Source organism: Melozone crissalis, unplaced genomic scaffold (genome assembly GCF_028551555.1).
Source record: "Melozone crissalis strain CALT ecotype California unplaced genomic scaffold, PUWL_Pcris_2 ptg000013l_1, whole genome shotgun sequence".
Lineage (NCBI taxonomy): Eukaryota > Metazoa > Chordata > Aves > Passeriformes > Passerellidae > Melozone > Melozone crissalis.
Window position 1 is genome coordinate 23,833,564 of NW_026535791.1, and position 16,896 is coordinate 23,850,459.

Genomic DNA, 16,896 nt, shown 5'->3' on the forward strand with positions numbered 1-16,896 from the left:
GGGAAATGAGAATGTGGAGAATCCCTGAAAGGCCTTGCAACTTTTACGCAAATAGATTTTCAAGAAAATCATCATTTCCATTTCAAATACATCTGGGACAGTCATGATAGTGGTGTCAACCTGTCGGAGTTTTTGTTGCTGGGAAAAGTTGTACAAAAGGACTGGGTTTTACATTGACCAGTTACTGAATAAAATGCATGATTACATTTGAAGTGCAACTTGGGTTTCCTTGTTCTAGCAGACTACATATAAAATTAGCTTGCACACTCAAGCTCTCTCCTTTTCTCTGTTTTTGTTTCTTCCCTATTTTCTTGGCTTCTTTGCTACTCTATACACAATTTTAAAACTTTTTTCCCAACTAAAATTGTTTCATAGTCTGATAATTATGATACAGTTTTTACAAGGAATTTTTAAAATCTTTGTTAAAGTTAAGAAAGTTAAGGACCTAGGTATTTTTCTTCCATTATGAATATTTGAATGAAAGTGTTAAATAAAGACCAATTCTTAATTTTTATTTTGAAAACAGGTAGATAATTCCCATACAGTAATACATTTTGTGGACCAATATTTGCCATTATGATGTAAGTTGTCACTTCTTAGCAATTTACCTTCTATGACTATGTTTACAATACTTTCTGTGAAGACCCTAGGGAGAAATAAGGAGAAATTTACTCAGCCAGTGTCTGCATGTGTATCAGAAGATCCTTAGATACCTAAGGAATTTTCCCATGAAAGTTATGGAAGAGATAATTATCCCAGAGTTTTACATTCTTCTTAAACACTATTTAAGGAACTTAAATCCCATGTCCATTCAGATCTATCTCTTCACAGAAATTTGTGATGCCAGTACTTGAAATGCACCTCTAAGAGGATTCGCTGTCACAGAATGAATGAGGGTGGAAGGGGTCTGCAGGGGTCATCAGGTCCAACCCCACTGCTTAAACCAGGATACCTAGAGTCTATTGCCCAGGATCATATCTGGGCATCCTTTTAATATTTTCAAAGATCCAGACTCCTCAACCTTTCTGGGCAGTCTGTGCCATGGTTCATTACCCTCACATTAAAAAATCACTTCCTCATGTTCAGAGGCAGTCTCCTGTATTTCAGTGTGTGCCCATTGCCTTGTGTCTTTGCACTGAGCATTATTTAAAACTCCGGTTCTCTCCTTTTTGCACTATTCCTTCAGGTAAGTATGTGTGCTGCGATGTTGATAAATGTCAAAAACCTCCCTGAAGCCCAGGTAGACAATATTCCTTTCAACTAGCAGGCAAGTTGATTCCTCATAGGAGTTTAAAAAGTTGTCAAACATGAATTTCCCCTGGTGAATCCATGCTGGCTGCATTATTTTCTCCTCCTTTAGGTGCCTGGTAATGTTTTCCAGGAATAGCTGCTCCATAAACTTCCTGGGGATAAAAATGAGGCAAGCAGGCTGGCTTGTACTTTTCTGAGTCCTCCTAGTTGCCTTTCTTGAAGATGGGTGACATTTGCTTTCATCCAGTCTTTGGGCACTTTTCTCAGTTACCATGATACATCAAACATTATTAAGAGTGGCCTCAGAATAACATCTTCTGGCACCCTTGCGACCTGTGGATCCATCTCACCAGGGCTCGTGGACTTAATGGAATACTTATGAATTCAGTGACTATGCCCATAAAATTTGCATGGGATAATAGGACATGTTAACAGGTACCTGAAGAGTGAGTGAAAAGCTATGGAAGCAGTCCAACAGGACAAAGAATAGAGTTCTTTGACAAAGAACTTAAAGCATCCTATTATGGAGCTGAGCAGCTATAGATCCAGGTAGCTTTCCCCTCTGAAAGGATTCAGAAGACATTATTTTACCTTATCCAGTAATAAAATGTATTGACCATTCACTTGCAATATAAAAAAATTAAATTATTTCAGCAATTACTGTCTCCTAACTAGACAATAATGTACTGGCTGAGTATTCCCCTAGCAGATGAGGGCACCTGCTTGATGTCTCTTATGCATACAGGCTATTCTAATTAGTCATTTGAGTGAGGATTACTGGTCTTTGAACTTTCTTTCTGATTAATTTTGAATATTCACTGAAGCAAGGACCTGAACATGAAAATTTCATTTCCCATCAGTGCACTCTAACATCCATGGCTGCAATGCCATTGTTTCTCACCGAGTCAATAATTTATTACTACAAAATGGAGCACCTCCAAAAGGAAAGATAAAGGCTGGATAATATTCTCTCTTGGTAAAGCTATTTATCTCAAACAAAGTGACCAACTTCTAATCACTCACAGGCCTGAAGCTACAAGGAGAGGGAGATGGACCAGGTTTCCTTCCACTGCCATTCTCTTTGTCACCTCTGTGTTCAGTACAGGTATGAAGACATTCAAAAGGATAGCTTTGCTGAATTAAAAAAATTCAGTCTAAAAAAATAATAATTTTTTTAGCAAGCAGAAAGAAAAATAGCAAATAATATGTAATTCATTCCATGGAAGATTGAAATTATTATTTACTCGTTTTGCATGTTATGATGTATATTTTGTAAGACTGTCTTGCATTGTTCTACAGGTTTTCTACCTAGCATACCTTTCCTTATGAAGGCACTGTCCTTGCCTAAATACTCTTAGATTAGGAGGATTGTGCTTCTGATAAGAAGAGCAGTAGGATGTCTTTACTTGACTTTTTATTTTTACTGATGCTTGGTCCTCTGAAATTAATGATTTTTTTTAATTGAAATGTGTTAGTACTGTTCCCACAGAGTAATCCTCAGACTCTTCCTGTCAGAGCTGTCGCTAGTCAGCTATTCTCCTATCTGCCTTTAAGTAGTTGAATGTTCTGGTCTAAAAGTAGCACTTTCTATGTAGTCATGCTCTTAGTTTCCAGTGTCATCTTGAATCCAAACACTCTCCTCTGAAGTACCATCGGTTCTTTGGTCAACTCAGAAAAAAAAGTGTTCCATCCATGCTTATTAATTTAAAATATTAGGGCGTGGTGTCCCTAAACAATTCTCTGCAGTTTAACACTGCTTATATTTGCCATGTTTCTTCGACTCACTTGTAAGTCATTTATGAGTTAGGTTATTGTGAGAATTGCTAAGTTTGATGATTAAAAAGGGTATGGGGATGTTCTTGTAGCTCTGGTATGAGGATACTTTTCTAATCCATACAAACTTCCTGCAAATGCAACAACCTGTATCCTGTATACATAGTGAACTAATGGAACAAATGGAACAAATAATTATTTAAATTTTCTAATGGCTAGAAGACATTAGAAAAGTCCATAGCAAGTCTTCGGAGCCTCTAACTTTGGAGGCTTTGCAGAACAGGAATGCCACTCTGCTTCTGCTGGAGTAGACAAATCAACATGTAAAGGAAGAATGAAGTTAAATGTGTTTCAGAAAGGGAATCAGTGAAGGTGAATATAAATTCTTTTAATCAAGAGACAATTCCAGAACTTCTTCTTTTCTATGTGAATAACCTAATTGTTTGAATGTATTTTACACTCTAATAGTAATATTTTTCCCAGGTAGAAGACTTTGTTGCCATGCAAATGAGATAAAATATGCATTTATTTATTTATTTATTTCCTACTGTAACAACAATATTTTCAGTATGCTCCTGTCCAGAGAAAAGCTTCTGAATGTTGTTTTTAGAGTTCTTAATTTGAGGAAATGTGTGGATTGACAACAGCAGATAGAGGTGAAATGAAGGAGATGTCCACTGTCTTGATGGAGGGTGTATTTGGAAACTGGGATTTAGACAGCATTAATAAGATGGGAAATTTAACTTTTTCAGCAGCTAATTTATATAGAAGAATGGTTCTACACTTCTATTGCTTAAGTAGTTTGTATATTCTTCTTTATAAATTTCTAAGAAATCAGAAATAATACGAACTATGAAGCAAATTAGACATGATAAAAGATATCAGAAGTTCTAAAGATTGGAGGCTTGTCTCCTTCTTATGCACAGATTTTTGATGCACTGAATTGATGCTGCAGTGCAGCACAACTGACTACTATTTCTGCACTAGATGATTAGAAAAGAATAACCTTGTAGATACAAAGTAATCAACATGTTTCTTCAAGAAATAGAATTTGAACAATGGAAATAATAACTTAATCCAGCCTGTTGAACTGTGGAAGAGAATGTAATTGCTAGCTACAGGATATTTTTAAAAATTTCTGAAAATATAACATATGACATAAAATATAAAGATATTTTTGGCATCCTTTGTATAACCACATTATTTTCATCTGTTCCAACTTCCTTGTAATTTTCAAAGTCCCCTGCTAAATTTAAGGCAGTATCAGGACATATATATGTGAGGTGGATGAAGTGTCAAGGTGAACAGTACCCTATTCTGTCAAAGTCAGATATGTCACACTCTGCAAAGTATTTATGACACCAAGATCTGATTAGCACAGCACTGAAACCTAAGTTACAAGCCATAAAAAGTGTCAGCTGACACTAAAAAAAGCTCTCTGCTGAACAAATTGAGCCATAGTGAACATAGTTGTGCAATATATGCATATGGACCCCATTTTCTTAATTTTCATTCTTTCCCAAGGCTGTCTTTTCTTTGTGGCTGCATCTTCTCTCAGACTCCCATAACTTTTAGAGGCATAAATGCTAGCTGAGATGATTAGTCTTACAAGATCAATAGAAAGCAGTTGGATCTGTAATTTGCTATTTATTCCTCATTGTTCTGACACTACATGCGTTTGGAAAAAGTTCCTGTCCAGGTTTCTTGTAGACCCCCTTTGGATACTTGAAGAGTGCTGTAAGTTCTCCTCAGTGCCTTCCCTTCTCCAGGGTGAACAGACCCAACTCTCAGCCTACCTTCATAGGAGAGGTGTTCTAGACCTCTGATCATCCTCGTGGCCTCCTCTGTTCCAGTGGTTCACCTCTTTCATGTCTTGGGATTCCCAGACCATGGCAGTTCAGTTTAGGCAACCCACTTGAGTCTATCCCTTTCTTATTTTCTGTTTTCCATGTGGATTACTCCATTATTCAAAGAGGTTTAAGGGAATCACAGTTTATGCAAACCTAATCATCTGCATTGTAAATTCTACTGCTGGAACTGAGCAGTTACATTTCACAATTTTGAGCATCGTATAACTGAAGTCTTTTGGCTGAATGTCTGCCCAGCTCTGTTTGTTTGAAATGCAACTGCACCACAGAATGCTAATTCTGCAGAGAAAATGTATTTTAAAAACAACAAACAAGTCAATATGAATTCATAAAGCAAAAAGACATTTCAACACAATACATCATTTAATAAAAGTAATTGCTTTAATTACCACAAAGTATAGAAATATAACTTAAATGAGAAAAATATATTAAAAGTGATATGCTATAAATGATAAATCATAAATCATAAGGGAACTCATAAACCAATTGCCAAACTCAGAGATAAATGTCAATGAATTAATATATATTTGTGATGTTTTAAACTCATAAATACAAACTTAGATTTTCCTTAAAGAAAAAAACCGATATTTTTCCTGTGATGATATATATTAGCTGATTCTTTACAACCCTACTATGCATTTTATATAATAGTTCTATTATCTTCAAATTTTTCAGAGCACTACTTGCATACTAATAAAGTAGTCTGCTTCTTCTATTGCAAAGTTTTACTCTATCTTGATTAATAATCACTACATTGTAGTGATTATCCTGTGATATTTTTTTCTACTAATACTCTCAGCCTTCTGACTTCAGAATTCAAAGAACAAGGTATGCATTATGAAGGAATCCACTGACAACACAGATATATGCTCATGGGACAAGATGACTTCTATATTTTCTTCTGGTGTACAGCTGTGAAGATTCCTCCATGACACTGAAGATCTCAATATGGCTCCTGTGCTTCTTTGGCTGAGTCCTATTGAATGTTAATAAAGGAAATGGCAGTTTAATGGGAAAATATTTATATTCTTTTCAAGTAACATAATTTCATTGCTTCAGTGAATATACCATCTCCTTAAACAGCACAACTAATTACGCAACTTTTCTTGTTTCACATAGTTTATTTTATCTCTTTATTTTGATTTTGGTTTAGGGTTTGGGTTTTTTTAATCTTAGTAACAGAGAAATAAATGTCAAACTTGTCATTCAAACTAAACCATTATAAATATGCTTTGTGATAATGCAGTGAGGCAATGTATAATTTTCCATCAATTCATAAGTCATATGAAGATGAAAAACCTGCATAAAAATTCCAACTCCCTTCTGTGAGGACTGGAACAGAATGTTTTCTGACTATTATTACCACTTACTAAAACTTACTTCTTCCAAAAAGAGTGGAAAAGCATTAGTGACATTAACATCTTTCTATTTGTTGTAGCTGCAGTGTTTCCTAATGTAGAAACCTTCAATCTCACTTTAGGCACCTGGAATATCTGGAAACATGATCAAAGCTGGATCCTTAGAAGAATCAAAAGAGACAAGCTAGCATATCTGATTAATAAACCAGGAATTCTCTGTTGGCCTCAGAAGTATTGGGCAGCCTGCACTTTTAGATAAAATGTTTTTAGGACACCAAGCATACACTGTTTTCTCACCATAATTAAGCATGCTCATGTGAATTTTGTCAATAAAGAGCCTCAGAAATGGACAACCCATGAATGAGAGCTGAAATTTTTTTCTGTGGATACTTAATAAGAACAGAAAATAAATAATTTTAATAGAAATCAAATATGGTACTGAAAGCTGATGTTGATCAATGACACCTTCCAAATGATAAATGGTTTCTAATTGCAGATTTTGCTCATTCTTTGAATGCTCATTAATCTCTAGTGAGTATAAGATGGGAGTATATATTGCTAAATATTAATATTTCACATTAATTTAAAATGCAATTATGATTTTCAGTCAGATGGAATAATATTATCATATGTGTTGTGTCAGGTTATCTATTGGACAGAGCTAATCTCTTCCTATTTTAACAGACTACTTTGACTCTTTCCCACACGTATCTTTATATTTTCTTTTTATTAATCAAAATGTGTGATTTCTTAAAAGATAAAATTCACTGATATTTAAATTAGCATAAAAATCACTATTATTTAACCTCTTCCCCCCGCCTCCCATTGTTTTTTGGTTTTTTTTTACTGTAGGTTATTAGTATTTTTCTAGAGTTAATGACTAGAATACGCCTTTTTTTGTAGATGGGATTTACGAAGCATAAACAGCTCGGTGACTTGCTAAATAGGTAATACCTGCCTGCAGCATGAGAGTACAGGATTCTTTGTTCCCAAGTGCATATTTTACTTTTATACAACCTATTTTCTTCCAGGTATAGACTGTAAACTATGAAGAATTAATTTCATATATAGAGAAAATATTTACCATGCACCTTAACTTTCAAAACAAAAGTATTGAAAGTGTGCCTTATATTTAAGTAGAGGGAAATGCTGACACCAGTGACATTATTAAACATCCGCAAGACACTGAGGCTATTTCTGTGTGTAAAAGTAGCACAGGGACAGGAAGAAAGTTTGCCATTATTCATGCTTAATTGCCAGCATCATCTACAACACTGGTTTCTGTATGCCAACTCTTCCCCAGGAAGCATCTAGGCTTGGACAGCGCATCCCTCCAGGCAGTACAGCAGAACAAACCCTGTGTGGTGATGAGTTTAAGCAAGAGTGCACAATAAGGCTTTGCCACCTAAGCCTGGGATCAAAGTGTCCCTTGCAGAAAATAACATGTAACTGCATCAAAATTGATTTCTTTAAAATGGCTGTATCTTTAACCATGAATCAATGTGTTTGTCTATAGAGTTATCTTACTTCCCACAGTTCTTAGATTGCACTGAAATAAATTTCCTTGAATTTCAGAAGGTCAAACGTTTCATTACATCCGTAGGACAAACTGTACTGCTAGGTACAGACCAGTATCTACACTGGACACAAACCTTATTGCTTTTGAAATTTTTATTGAAGTCAAATGCTTCCCTTCTTGATATTTAGAATGTCCTGTATCAGTCATGAAATAATGCCAGATAGTATCAACTTTTACCTAATTTCAGACATAGTGAATGACAAAATGAAGTTTCTAAGTTTCTACTTTTCATCTTAAAGTGCATCTGACTTGGCTGCCATGCTGTTTCAATGAGTTTGTCTCTGCCATTTGGTTGAACATTTTTGTCCCTGTGAAATGACATCTTTTTTATTATCTTTAAAGCCTCATTTCAGTCCAAACCACACTATCTGTACAATTTATGTTTAGAACATAGGCTGCTCTTTCACTGTAGTGTATAATAAACACAATAAGTTATTAATCTCCTTTTAATTATAGAAAAGTAGATGGTTGGAGGTCCAACCTCTCAAGATATGGAAAAGTATTGAACTGACATCATAATCCAGTTCATTGAACAGTAGATTCTCTGAATGTAAATACTTCACTGCAGTTTCCCAAAACATTAGCAAAAGTGTTTGGGTTTAGGTTTTATCCCTCCATAAAGGTAAAGCCAGTTCAAATTCTTTTGTCCTGCTTCAGGGTAACAGTCATTCAGCTGAAGGGTGAGGTTTCTGGAGAAGCATAGATTCATTCCAGCTGCCTTTTTTTTGCTGTTATTATTTCCCTTATGGTAAACAAACAGCTAGTATGAGAAGTCCAAATCTGATTTGTGCTAGGAAAAATCCTTGTACATACATAATAATGAGCAATAATAAAACGATTTCTTATAATTCCATAACCTATGACTCATACAGTTAATATGAAATAATCCCAGATTTGAAGTTCGTAAAACAGATATTTATAAAATTAATTAAATAGAAATAAATAAGATGGTGTTTGTTAACTTAATACAATATTCAAAGCTACAAAGTGAAACTCTTAACATTTCATGAGGTTTTTTTCCTCTTGTCCCATATTCAAGGAAAGACTGTGTATTCCACAGGTATTCTGGACGTGGAAAGAAAATCTTAGAAATGGTGACTTAAATAGTTCTAACATTTCTCAACAGTTTAATGCTGAGTGCCTAGTAGCTGCAATCCTTTGATTTCTGGCTCACCATTCTTTTCATTCCTTTTATTCTGAACAGCACAAGGATACTGTGCCACCATTTATAATGCAACAAGGGTAGGGCATTTGCAACATTTCCTCAGTAACAAGAACACCACATAGGTCATATTTACTGTGATAGACTCAAGTAAAAAAATGCAGTTCAAGACTTCTGCCAGCAAAATAGGATCAAATTCAAAGATGCAGTTTTCAAAATTCCCAATGCCTACTGTTGAGCAGGCATCATCATGTTGTTGTTTGGTTTTTTTGAAAAGAAATGTCTGTATAGTACATCATGGCTGTCTCTCATGGGCCAGAGAAATTACTAAATAACTAAACCTTCAAGTGATGAGTGTCTTTCAGTCCTAGCAAAACCATAAAGGGGCTCAAAAAATGTCCTGAAAATTTTGTTCATTAAATCTGCAGAGTAGAGTGGGGAAAAAAAACCACACAGGGTAAGTTTTTAGTTTTGATATCATCTTCCTTACATGCACAGGTCAGCTACTGTCTGCATTGCAGCAAGAGTGTTGAACCAGCAGTGTGTGTCTGGCCTCGATATGCAAACTTCTGGCTATTACACTGTACTATGCTGAATGTCAAAACCTAGCTTAGCTTTTTTGTCCCCATTGATAAAATAAAGGATTTTTAAGATTTTAACGTAATTTTCATTAGAATAGGGTAATAGTTTTAATAATAATAGTTTTAGTAATAATTTTATTCCTGTTCCAGTTCAGAGAAGAGGTGAGTTCATCAATTTGTATATTAGTATACATTCATTGTGTAAATACAACCGAATATGAGATCCACACAGAAAAAATCAATCTCACATTTTTAATTTTATAAATGTTAGTTGCACAGGGATTGGATTTTTTTATTTATCCACTAAAATTAGCAAAAATTCCTAATTTTGGATAAATAAAATTAGCACTTTATTTAAATGCAAAATCTACTTGCTATATTGAAAAATAACTCTTCACATGGTGTTTAATATAAAAACAAGTGAACAACTTTTTTCCTGTTTCCAATAGGCTTTATTTAAATCTGATTGTCAGCAAGAAATATCTGCAGTACAGATATAATAATTTTTTCTTACATTTGTGACACTTGTAGAGACTTGTTTATACTCATGGCACTGTGACTCAACAGGAACTAACTCAATGCAACCCATATATCCTTCAATACTGAAAGCATGCTTTTTTTAAATTAAATATGTATGCGTGCATGTTTGCAATGACAATGTATGTGCTGATTGATTTTTCCTGTGCCCTCACTTCTCATTACGCTTCTGTTCAGCTGTTAATTGAATGTGTTTGCCTCACTAACCAGTAGCCTCCTATTGCAGCAGTGAACAGAGGAAAAGCTATGTATGTCATCTATCCAGACTTTTGATAAGGTCCTGCACAATGTTCTTACTCCTGTATTGGAGAGGTATGGATTTGTTGAGTGGACTTTCAGATAGATAAAGGATGAATGGATGGATGGATGGATGGATGGATGGATGGATGGATGGACGGACGGATGGATGTTTAAAGAGTTGCAGTCAATGTCTCAAGATAAAAGTGGAAACCACTAACAAAAGGTCTCCCTCTGGTGTCTGCACCAAAATTATTTAATGTATTTATTGATGATGTAGACAGGGGGATTGAGAGCACCCTCAGCAGACTTGCAGGTGACACCAAGCTGAGTAGTGCAGTTGACATATCTGAGGGATGGGATGCCATCCACAGACTGGACAGGCTGGAGGAGTAAACCGATGTAAATATATGGAAGTTCAGCAAAGCAAAGTGCCAGTACAGACTGGGTGATGAAAGTGTTAGAAGCAGCCAGACAGAGAGGAGGAGTTGGTGATGAAAAATTGGCCATGAACTTTCATTAGGTACTTGCAGACCCAAAAGCCAGCTGCATCAGCAGAAGTGTGGCCAGCTGTTTGGGGAAGGTGATTTTGCCCTTCTAATCTGCTGTTCTGAGACTGCATCTTGAGTGTTGCATCCAGCTCTGGGGTCTTTGGTAAAGGAAAGAAGGGGACTCTTTAGAGAGAGCCTAGAGGAGACCCATGAAAATTATCAGAGAAATGGAACATCTCTCTTTCGAGGAAAAACTGAGAGTGTTGGTGGTTTTCAGCCTGGAGAAGACTGTGGAGACACCTTTTTGGTGTCTTATATGGCTTTCCCATATATATAAATGCAGCCTATAGGAAAGATGGAGGAAGACTTTTTACCATAGGTGGGTAGTGATAGACAAGGAGCAGTGGTTTTAAACTGAGAGAATAAAGGTTTAGATTTATGCAAGGAAGAGTTTTTTAGAATAAAGAAGGTGAAATATTAGAATAGGTTGTCATAGAGGTTGTAGATTCCCCATTAGTGGAAATAATCAAGGCCAGGTTAGAGGGGGCTTTGATCAACCAGATCTAAAGTCAAGTGTCTCTGCCCAAGGGAGATGCTTAGAACTAGAAATTCTTTAAAGGTTCCTTCCAACCCAAAGCATTCTACGATTCTGTGATTGCAGATATGAGCGACATCATCTCTGATTGTATTGTTAGAGGCATGAGTATAGCACAGAGACAATTTAAAATCTGTTTACTTTTAATTTAGAGTCATGTGATTTGGATCCTTAATATATGTTCTATAACATGCTTTTTAAATTTTGTATATGCAGCACTGAATAACACATTTTCAATTCAGTCTAAATAATAATAAAGTATAGAATAGAAATGGAAAATCTTTTTAGCATTTAGGCATTACCACATTACTTATATAATGCACGGAATTTTTAAAAAGGCCAAACAGTTTTACAGACAACTGTGTGTTATGATTTTAAGCGTGATGTAGTAATTGATGCCAGTGTTTTCAGACATATGTGTTTTTTCAAAAACAGTCAAGTCGATATAAGTAAATATGTGGCTAATGGAAATTTTAGACCTTTGTAAAAAGTTAAATGATGTCTCTGAAATTCAGTTTATTAACACTCAGATCTTGATCTTTCTTAGGTGTATAACACCTAGTGTACACACAATCCCCCGCCCGCACTCTCCCCAACAGACCTGTTACTGCCAAACAAGAGTAAATTTCAGATTCCAGAGCACAGCAAGGAAGCAGGGACCAGATGTGTCTATGGAGACAGAAGCTTAATTACAGACCTCGATTGTACTAGTAAGATCCTGCTTAATTGTGCATCCTCCTTTGATAATTTAGCCCAGCTGCTCTGCAGCTATAGAGCCATACGGCATGATATGTCTCAGAATACTTTATGCTTTTAATAGAAAGATTGACAGCAATGTGCAAAATAATGCTTAGTCCAGCCCAATATATAGTTACACATGGTAACAGAAATCAGTTAGTATTTATTTATTTTGTCTTCTGATAAATGCACATTGAGTAACTGAAATTATAGGCTCCTTTAAATTACACCAAAGTCATTTGTTCCCCCAATAATGTCAAGGCTCTGGTTTATTAAAGGGCAAACTGTTCCAAAATTTACATTTTTAAAGGAACGCCTTACTGAAACTAGACAAGAAAACAGGTTGTAGTGCATTTTCCTATAACAGGAAAAGATTTAAGTACATATGTCAGCATAAAGATGTTATTTTGACATATATGAGTACATGCTGCTGAAATCTGTAATTAAAAGCTAACCTTGGTATTGCCAAGCTAAATGTCCTTAGAAACTTGTGATATCCCTGAAGAAGAATTATTAAGTTCTTATTAGATGAGTGTTAAGATCTTATTAGATTGGTGTTTTCCTCTAGCCTGCACCCCCAATAAATGATAACAGAAGCCAGTTAATAAAAAAACCAAAAACTCAAGTAATGTAAAATTTGGAGTTATTTATTTCCACTGTCTCTTCTTCCAGCCTTAATATTAAAACACATAGTCCTTTATTGCTTGCTCCTGTGCTTCATAAGTTCCTGGCTGAACAAAATGTCTATAAAGGATTCTGATAAAGCTTGGAGCAACCCCATGACTGTTTTGTCCTTGAGTTCAGCCTCGTCTCCCTGTAGGGAGGAGTCAGAGAATTCACTTGAAATATCTTTGTTTGCTCTTCCCTCTTTTTATCTGCATTGAATTCAGATCATTCAACCTCCGAATTATGCATTTTTAAATCCTTGTTCTCACTTTCTCCAGCTTTTACATTGCACAGGGGAAAACATATAGAAGGTGAAAATCATGAACAGAAATGCCTTAAGGCTATGTCAATACCATTAAGGAAACTATAGCTGGTACTGCACTGGGGACCATGTACACACATTTTACCAAGAAAGCCTAAGATTTGTTTTTTCTACAGTCTGAGTAGCATTTTCCAAAGCTACTTCACCATGGTGTGGGATATAAAATTGCAGGGATCATTACCAAAGGGTAGTACAGTAGAGTAAAGCACACTGAGGGGTACAGAGTTTGAAACACATGAAATGAAGGGCTACATGGCACTTGATCTCAGCACCAGAGAATGTTTCTTCATCAATTTTATTTATTAGCATGTAAAATGAAAACCCATACAGGAAGCTAGTGGAGAAACACAGTCAGCAGTGCGGCTTAATAGAAAGCACCCAAGGATCCATTCCTATTCCTGAATTCAAGAGGCACCAAGTACATAAAATGCAAAGGGTTTGCACATCTCTTAAGGAACAAAGGAAGCAATCTGTCCACATGATTCACCTAGTCTGTCACCTTTTATTGTCTTTGTGAATGGTTCTTTGCCATATCAGGATGTCCAGAGTCAATCTTCTTTGCTCTCTTCAAAAATGTGGCTGAAATTTACCTTCTTGGTTGGTTTATTTTGTTTGTTGGTTGTTGAGTTTCTAAATTTTTTTTCAAACTCAGAAGCTAACAGTAGCAGAATGGGAAATCTACAATCCAATTTTCTATAAATGTATCTTATATCTTCCTACATCCCTCCTCTGAGCTTTTTTGCCTCTTAGGATATTATATTTTTTAGTTTGTCTTAAGAATAATTTCTGTTGAATTTTGTGAAAAATGAGCAACTTTGTTTTGCTATTACTGTTGTTATCATCCCTTACTAATTCCCACTAGATTTCCACTTCCAGCAGCAATAACAGTGAAGGAAAACAGGGAGGGAAGAAATGAGGTACAGTGTTTTATAAAGACATTACATTTGTTATGAATACACATTTTAGAAGGGACGCTATAAATTCTTTTTTTGATGCAACTATGTACGCATCTTTTTGTTACAGGAAAGCCGTCAGGAATATATGAAAATATAAGTTGTAGTCTAACAGTTATGGTTCATATTCCTCACTTTGATTCCTAACTTCACCTCGCTCTTTTGCAATGCAAACATGAAGGCAATTAAAATGATCCAGATAGAAAATTTGTTATTGGAATTAATTCATATGTTGGTGAAAAACCTCTCAGTGCACCGTCAATGAAGAAAATATTTCAGATGGTAAAAATAGAGTGCTTTAAAAAATCAAATGTTCCAAATGTTCTGAAATAGGATATTTAGGTGGGATGGTTTATTCAAATAAGATATCATTTGGATGATTAAAAGTATTAGTTGCAGTAATTAATTATTTCATTGAGCAGAAAATGTCATTGAAACAATATATTTATAATCTAATTATAAGCAACCTTACCACATCACATTATTTTATTCTGTTCTTCAATAGTAGACAATCTAAATCCCTTCTTAAAAAAGTATATTACTCCCCTCTGCTGTGTGTACCTAATATACAAAGGATATATTTCTGAAGGAATGAAGATTTAAAGAGAGACATGAGACACAGAGAAAATAAAGTGGGCAATTTGGAGGAAGGTAAAAAGTATGGAAGGAGTAATGAAGCAGAATGTCTTTAGCAAATAGACATAAAATTTGCAGGCTGCAAAATTTCCTGACTCAGTGAAGGGGACATAGAAAAAGGGAAAGACAGAAAAATAGACTCTCAAATAATATTAAGGAATTCACCTGTGGCCATTGGCTTAAAATCGTGTCCTTTGAAATGCCTGGATTGGAAAGCATTTTATGAGAAGAGCTGGTGTTTTTTATTCTAATGAAAATCCATTATTAAGGTTACATCACCAGTGGATCAGGAGTAAGTTGATGCTTAGTGTCAAGTTCTGGAGCTGCTGAATACTTATAAACATTTTTATTTTTATAAAGCCTACTTATAGGTATTTTAGTTTTCTTAAACAAATTGTTTGTCTTTTTTTTAATTAGTCCCTTTATTTGAATATCTCTGTAGTTTTGAGGCTTTTATTCTTCATATTTGTACCATTCTCTGTCACCTCACCTAATAAAAATAGTACCTCTAATCTCCATCTCAAACACTTCCAATGGCAAAAATATTAAAATAAATTGGGAACCAAATTACCTCCTCTAACTGATTTTATGCAGGAATGTATAAAAATATCCGAAGCCAAAATTAATAAAATTAATGCTAATTTAATTTTGGTTTACTTTTATTAAATTTTATTTTCACAATAGAATTCAGTACAATTTTATTGCATAAATGTTATCGTCATTATTTGAGCACTACAAAAGTTTCCTTTTATGCTATATAGTTAAATAAATAAAATGAAATAAATGCTATTTTTCTTTTTCTGTCATACACCAATGGAAGGAAAAAGAAGACCTCTTTCAGCTTGGATCACATCTTTATTGACCTAAATTAGGCAAACCTTATAATTTTTTTTCATTACTGGAAAATTTTTGAACAAAATCAGTCTATGACACACTTGCCACAGCCAAAGCAATTTAAACAGAAGTGCTTCAAAGGAGAAAATCACCATATGCAGAAAGTCTGTTTAGGACTCATGAAGAATTTATATTCTTCTTTATGTTCAAGATGCCAATGTTTTAAAGTTGTGTCCTGAACATAGCACTTATAAAAAACATTTTTAGCCGTAGTGGGTTATGATATCCTACATAAATCAGTATTTCACAACTGATAATATAAAAACCTAAATTCAATGCTGACTTTTACTACTGTTCTTATTAAACTTTATTGCTGTTTTAATGTGTTATCAGTGCCAGAAAAGAAAGAAGGAAGGAAGGAAGGAAGGAAGGAAGGAAGGAAGAGAGAGAGAGAGAGAGAAAGAAAGAAAAGAAAGAAAGAAAGAAAGAAAGAAAGAAAGAAAGAAAGAAAGAAAGAAAGAAAGAAAGAAAGAAAGAAAAGAAAAGAAAAGAAAAGAAATTGTCCTATGGTGACACCTGAGGCTCCACCAACTGAGAAAGCCATACCCAATCTAAACAACTGCATACAATGAATAAAAACAAAGTCCCTATAGTACAGCTCACAAAAAAGGCTTTTTTAAGTTTGTCATCTCTTCAGAGTAACAAAAAGTTGTATTATTTAATATTGTCCATTTCTATGCTACTAAATACTTTACCTATTAGTGAACTAAAGAAACTATTTCATTTGTCATTTCAAATACGATGGCAAACATGAATGGATATTTTATTGATGAAACAGTAATTTTATAAAATCTTTAATTCGCATTACTGTATTCCTACACATAGGATTAGCAAATTATAGGAATTCACCTAGAGCTAGAGGGGAGAAACTTTATGTTCTTCTCACTATAGTTTCTCTTGCCCAGAATTGTATGGGAACGGAGGAAGAAGTGTAGCTGAAGTGCTTTACTGTAAAGCAAGTCTGAAATGCAAAGCTGCTGGGTGAAGAATGTAAAATCTGTTGCCTCTTCTTCCCCTCTGTTAACTTTTTCTGCATTTTGTGCCTTTAAGAAGCAATACACAATACATCCCATTGCCAAATACATCATGGTATGAAGTGTATTTTTAGTATTTCAGACTGGAGAAACATTTGCACTTATGAAAGTATGTGATGTGAGTACAGAGTCTGATAAATGAATATTCAAATACCTTTAATAAAAAAAAAGACATTGCCATGTAATTGAAACCATTCTCTTATACAGCAAATATATATTGT